Source organism: Fukomys damarensis, unplaced genomic scaffold, assembly GCF_012274545.1.
Source record: "Fukomys damarensis isolate Sample0158 unplaced genomic scaffold, DMR_v1.0_HiC HiC_scaffold_73844, whole genome shotgun sequence".
In the NCBI taxonomy this organism is placed as follows: domain Eukaryota; kingdom Metazoa; phylum Chordata; class Mammalia; order Rodentia; family Bathyergidae; genus Fukomys; species Fukomys damarensis.
In genome coordinates this window covers 234-6364 of record NW_022974756.1, presented here as the reverse complement: position 1 = coordinate 6364, position 6131 = coordinate 234, and the positions used below count along the sequence as shown (strand labels likewise).

Genomic DNA, 6131 nt, shown 5'->3' with positions numbered 1-6131 from the left:
CCGCGAGGCCCGACCCTCGCTGGGTGGGGCGGCCGCCGCAGCGGGGATTAGCACCCGGATTTCCTGCTATCCGGGCTGATGTTCTCTTCTCCCACTGATTTACTCTAGGTGATTCCCTCCTGTCACTGCCCGCTGCAGGACACTTTCCTGTCCAACCTCCCCAAGCGCTTTCTTCCCTTAGACTCGGTGTCCCTCCAGCCCCTTCTCAACATCCTCAGCTGACCTCTCCCTCATTCACAGTTTTTAAGATCGTTCCCCCATCCCCTTTTTAAAGGCAGGATCACCTTGTGTAGTTCAGGCTGGCCTTGAGCCCGGGACAATGCTCCTGACCCAGCCTCCCAAATACTGGGATTACAGCCTTGCGCCTCCACACTCGGCACAAGATCTTCACCCCACTCTGATAAAATGAATTTCTTAACCAGATGTGGACCCTGAAGCGTGGAATGCTAGGCTTCAGTGAGGCGTGGGATGTTTAAGTGTTCTTGAATTAAAAATTATGGAATGTTGTTGGGATAGGTTCAAACCCAAGAGTATTGGAGCTACTTTATAACCCGAGGTGCTTTTGTCTGAGAGGCTTAGTGCCAAGGGATGGTGTCGTGACCTCTTCGATTTTTTCCAATACAATCTCACCAGTTTCCCTCTCCTTGCAACTTTTCCCAGAACATCTCCATCACTTGAGCTATGGGAATCCAGTAGTGAGGCTGATAGCAAAGTAATAGGTGTGATGAAAGATTTTCCTAAAATAGAAATTACTTCAATTATTCTCATAAAGAAAAAGCAAGAGAAAAGGGAAGAGAGATGCTCTTGAAGTGAATAAATGAATAGAACTTTTTGTTTTTTTTTGGAGATAGGGTCTTGCTGTGTAGCCCTGGCTAGCCTCAAACTTGGTAATTCTCCTGCTTCAGCTGCCTGAGTGCTAGGATTACAGGCATGTGCCACCATATCTGGCTAGAACATTCTAGCATTCTTTTTTTTTTTTTTTTTTTTTTGGTACCCCAGATTGAACGCGGGACCTTGTGCCTTGCAAGGCAGGCAGCAGAACCACTAAGCTAAATCTCTGGCCCCTTAGAGCATTCTTTATTTAAAACATCTTAAATTTTAAAATTCAAGTTCTTGCCCTTACTGCAAGGATGGCCTATCGTTCTTATTCTGAGTTGATTCTGTCTGTAAACAACTTGATATAACATGATAAAAGACAGAAGAATGTGAGCATGCACAGAAATAAACTGTAGCTACCATTTTTTTGAGGCTTTGCTATAGACACTTATTAACCTCATTTTGTGGTAATATATCCTTTTTTATCTGTATGTTTTTTATGTTATTTCAGTTCTGCAGATTGAACCCCAGCGCCTTTGTACTAAGTATATCTCTAGCCTTTTTTTATTATTATTTTGAAGTAGTATTTTCTTAAACCACTAAATTGCCCAGATGTGGCTCAAATTTGGAATCCTCCTTTCTCAGCCTTGCAGTGCTGTTTACAGGCATGCACCACTTCATCTGGTTATCTGGCTTTTAAAATTTTTTAGAGACATCTCACTATATATTTCAGGCTGGCCTTGAACTCACTATGTAGCCCATGAACTCACAGTGATCCTCCTGCCTCACCTTCCCTATGCTGGGATTACAGGTGTGCACTACCACCAGCACCGTCTTGGTTTACTTTTTAAATCAAGCCCTTTCATAATTTTCCTCTTAATGTATGTCTAGACTTAAAAGACTTATCTATGGTTAGGGTATTGAGTAGATTGGGCTCTACATCTCTTGAAAAACTTTTAGGATTTTGATAATGCAAGTTAAAGACAAAGTAATTTAGGTGTCATATAGAATTCTATATCAGAAAGAATTCCATATCAGATATAAGTATGTTTTGGGACTTCTTAGGTGTAATCTTTTTTGACTATGTATGGTCCATTTTACTGTAATATTGGGCAGCAGTCTTACATCTTACTTTGTTATCCTGGTGAACAGGATTGGATGGTGAGAAAAGGAGAGATTCCTGTGAGAAGAGAGCAGGATGATCAGAAGGATCCATACTTGAAGTTGGGTCGCTTGAAAATGATCTCTTTGAGTGTGGAAGAGATCTGAACAGATGAAAATACAATCAGGTAGGCATTGGGAAGGTGCATAAATGAAGAGGTAGCTGGGGCTGTGAAATCCATGTACTATATTGACAATGTATGCTGACCTTAGAAAATTCAGGCCATATATTTTGAGTATTTGTATATAAGGTGTGTGCAAATTCTGGAAGATAATTCAGGTGTACACTTGAGAAAGTCACGTCGTAGCACCTCTGCCTAGGAAAGTCAGAATAAACTGAGTAGATGTACAGAGTGGTAGACAGTGTGTGTGCGTGTGCAGAGAGAAACAGTCCAGGGACCTAGTGCACTTCTGGAATACTGTATAATTTTACTTTATATAAACTAATGCAACTTTTACATAGTTAACTCATGAAGAATGGCAGTAAGGCATAGGAGTGTAGGAAGTCTTTCAACTCTTTTTTTTTTTTTTTTTTTTTTTTTTTTTTTTTTTTTTTTTTTTTTTTTTTTTTTTTTTTTTTTTTTTTTTTTTTTTTTTTTTTTTTTTTTTTTTTTTTTTTTTTTTGGTACCCAGGATCAAACTAGGGACCTTGCATGTGGGTTTGAGGCAGGCAGAAGAACTACTGAGCTAAATACCTGGCCCTGGATTCACTTACCTTAAAAAAGAGGTTCTAAATTCACCAAAGGGAAATGAGCCTAATATGTGTAGATTCTTCTTTTACTTGCCCCTCATTTCATTAGATAGAAAGCTGGGTTCGTTGACATGTTTGGTAGAAAGTTGATTTCCTCTAGCTCTTGGGTGAGCAACATCAGTGTCTCAAACTGCCACTTTGTCAGCGGTGTCCTGCATACTAGGTGGGCAACTTAATTCTCTACTGAGCGATTGTGGATTCTAATGTGGAAGATAAATATCCAGCAGTGATGATATTGCAGGTATATGTAATGTAACCAGTGAATTTTCTAGCTGCCTTTGCAGCTGTTACATTGGAAATGGTAGTATAGTTCACTGTAGCAAGAAAAGTTATGCTGTGGGCACACACTTCAATCTCTGCATGCCAGTAATGTGTGATGCCTGATGGGTTCATTCACAGCCCACACAAGCTAATCCTGTCTGAAAGTTACTTCTTAGTTCATATTAACCTGAGAAATAGAGCTTTAAGAAAAGACCTCATCTTAAGTATACAGCCATATATCAATTTCTGTTCTAGAAGCTGTTAGTAATTATGTAAAATTTGGTTACAGAAGTGCAGTTTAGCTTCTCTCCAAGTTTACACTTATTTTTTACACCAGTTAGTTGAAAAAGAGCAGTTTGTTTCAGTATTTTTATGTTGCTGCCTTTTGCTAGTGTCATGAATAACATGTCAGAATCTCACATTTTATGACCACTTTTTTTGTTATATTTAAATTTTGGAAAAGATAAAGGAAAATACATCGTCTAGATTTGTAAAATACACAGTACATGAGGTAGTAATACTTTGGGGATTGAACTGGTAACTTGGGTTCAAACTTTTATCAAAATATTGTTGATACAAACATTAAATACTTCATCAACTACTTCAACTAAGTAAAGCCACTTAGTATCTTTTCTATTGAAACAGTGTAAGTTATATAATGAGCAATAAGAGTCAAGTAAGTTTCCTTAAATACTGAGTCACTAGGAGTGTTACATGATAATTATATCTAGTCAGAGGAAGACTCATCTATCAGCCAGGTAAGTGTTTCATTGTTTGGAGTTACCTTTAAGAGGAAACTATTACCAGGGTAAGTGCCCTAGGAAGGTTATTACAAGTCCATGGATTGTGATAATGTTATTACTGTTCTAATTGGTTGTGATCATTCCTCTTAGCTAGTGAAATCACATTTGTCAAAGGTGCTACTTTCCTAAATGCAACAACACTTAACTCCACCGGCACTTGAGCTGCACTGCTGAGGCACTGTAGGCTGAAGCACAGCAGCCAGCTGGCACACAGCCCATTTCCTTCCAGTGTGAGAAAGAAGAAAGAATGTTGGCAGGAGATACTTAAGGAGAGCCTTTTGTAAAAATCCCCAAAAGGATTTCTAGTCACTGTGAAATTGACATGACCTCATTTTTTTTTTTTTTTTTTTTTTTTTTTTTTTTTTTTTTTTTTTTTTTGGTACCGGAAGTCGAACTTAGGTCATTATGCTTGCAAGGTGGGTGACAGCACCACTGAGCTAAATCCCCAGCCCAATTTTTTTTTCTAGTGTTACATAAATATTCAGCAATGATTTTTTTTTTCTTTAACAATTTTTTTTAATGGCCTCAGTTTTTTTAAGTCATTTTAATTAATTAATTAATTAATTAATTTTTGAGATGGTCTCGCTATGTAGTTTGGGCTGACTTTGAACTCACTATGTAGTCTAGTCTTGCTTTGAATTCATGGCAGTCCTCCTGCCTCAGCCTCCCAAGAGCTGATTACAGCGGTGTACAACCATGCCTGGCCTAAAATGTCATTTTTTTGTACCGGGAATTGAACTTGGGACATTGTGCTTGCGAGCTAAATCCCCAACCCTGAAATGTCATTTTTAAACAGCACAGAGAAGGGGGAGTTGGTTGCTTTCTTACTAGTCTCATTGAAGCTGTGCTGGAAAGAATTTTTCTTGGTTTTGTTTTGTTCTGTTTTTTGGCCCATCAGTCTAACCTCTGACGCTGGGAGGCAGCTCTCTGAGCAGCTTCATGTGCCTTGTTTTTTAGGAAAATGCAACATGGCAGCAGCAATGGAGACAGAGCAGCTGGGTGTTGAAATATTTGAAACTGCAGAGTGTGAGGAGAATATTGAATCACAGGATCGGCCCAAATTGGAGCCATTTTATGTTGAGCGATATTCTTGGAGTCAGCTTAAAAAGTTGCTTGCCGATACCAGAAAATACCATGGCTACATGATGGCCAAGGCACCGCATGATTTTATGTTTGTGAAGAGGAATGATCCAGATGGGCCTCATTCAGACAGGATCTATTATCTTGGTGAGTATGGCATTACAGTTTTTCTTAATTAGAGTTTTTTGTTTTCTTTTTGAGACAGGGTCTCACTGTGTAGTTCAGATTGCCCTGGGAACTCACTATGTAGCCCAGACTAGTCTCGAACTTGCAGTGGTCCTCCTGCTCAGCCTCCCGAGTCCTGGGATTACAGATGTGCACCACCTCATCTGGTTTAAGTTACATTTTCTGAGAGGAAACATTTTCTGGAGTCAAATTTAAGGACAAATATAATTTTTTTGTTTTTGTTTTTGTTTTTTGAGACAGGGTCTCTCTATGTAGTTCAGACTGCTCTGGAACTCACTGTGTAGCCCAGGCTGGTCTCCAACTCCAAGTGATCCTCCTGCCTCAGTCTCCTGTGGGATTACAGGTGTGCACCACCACACCCGGCTCAGGACAGATATAATTTGCACTCACATTTTGATGAGTAAACTAGACAAGGTGGTGCCCACCTGTAATCCTAGCTACTAGAGAACCTGAGGCAGGAGGATTGCAACTTTGAATCCAGCCTGGGCAATTTAGTGAGACCCTGTCTCCCAATAAAAAATGAAAAAAAGGGGGCAGCACTGGGGTTGTAACTCAGTGGCCACTTCTTTGATCAGCTGTATGGGGCAAATGGGAGTGGGGTGTTGTTTAATAAATAAATGAATACATGACTTATTTCCATTAAAAAAAAATTCCTTTGGGGCCAGGGTATTAGCTCAATGGTTCTACCGCAGCTGCCTCGAAAGCACAAGGTCCTGCGTTTGATCCCCAGTATCAAAAAATAAGTAAATAAATAATTTTAAAAATCCTTTTAAATGCTGTTTTAATTTTGTTTTGTCTCATTAACTTTAGCAGATAACAAATGATGATTTTTTTTGGTTTGTTTTTTGTTATTTTGAGACAGGGTTTCGCTGTGTAGTTCAGCCTGGCCTTGAACTCACCTCGAATTCAAAGGTCGTCCTCCTGCCTCAGCCTTTCCAGTGCTGGGATTATAGGTGTGTACCACCATACCCAGCCTCAAATCATGATTTTTTTTTTTTTTTTGGTACTGGAGATTGAACTTGGGACCTTGCACTTGCAAGGTAGGCAGAATCACTGAGCTAAGTCCCCAGCCC

At 39.6% G+C, this 6131-nt stretch overlaps 1 long non-coding RNA gene across 1 annotated transcript; it reads left to right on the top strand.

Annotated features, from left to right (window-relative positions):
- Positions 1 to 10: 10 nt before the first annotated feature.
- LOC104875591 lies at positions 11 to 5014 on the top strand. The gene is made up of 3 exons (XR_784111.3): positions 11 to 108; positions 1969 to 2105; positions 4750 to 5014. It is a non-coding gene; the product is annotated as an uncharacterized LOC104875591 (long non-coding RNA).
- The last annotated feature ends 1117 nt before the right edge of the window (positions 5015 to 6131 follow it).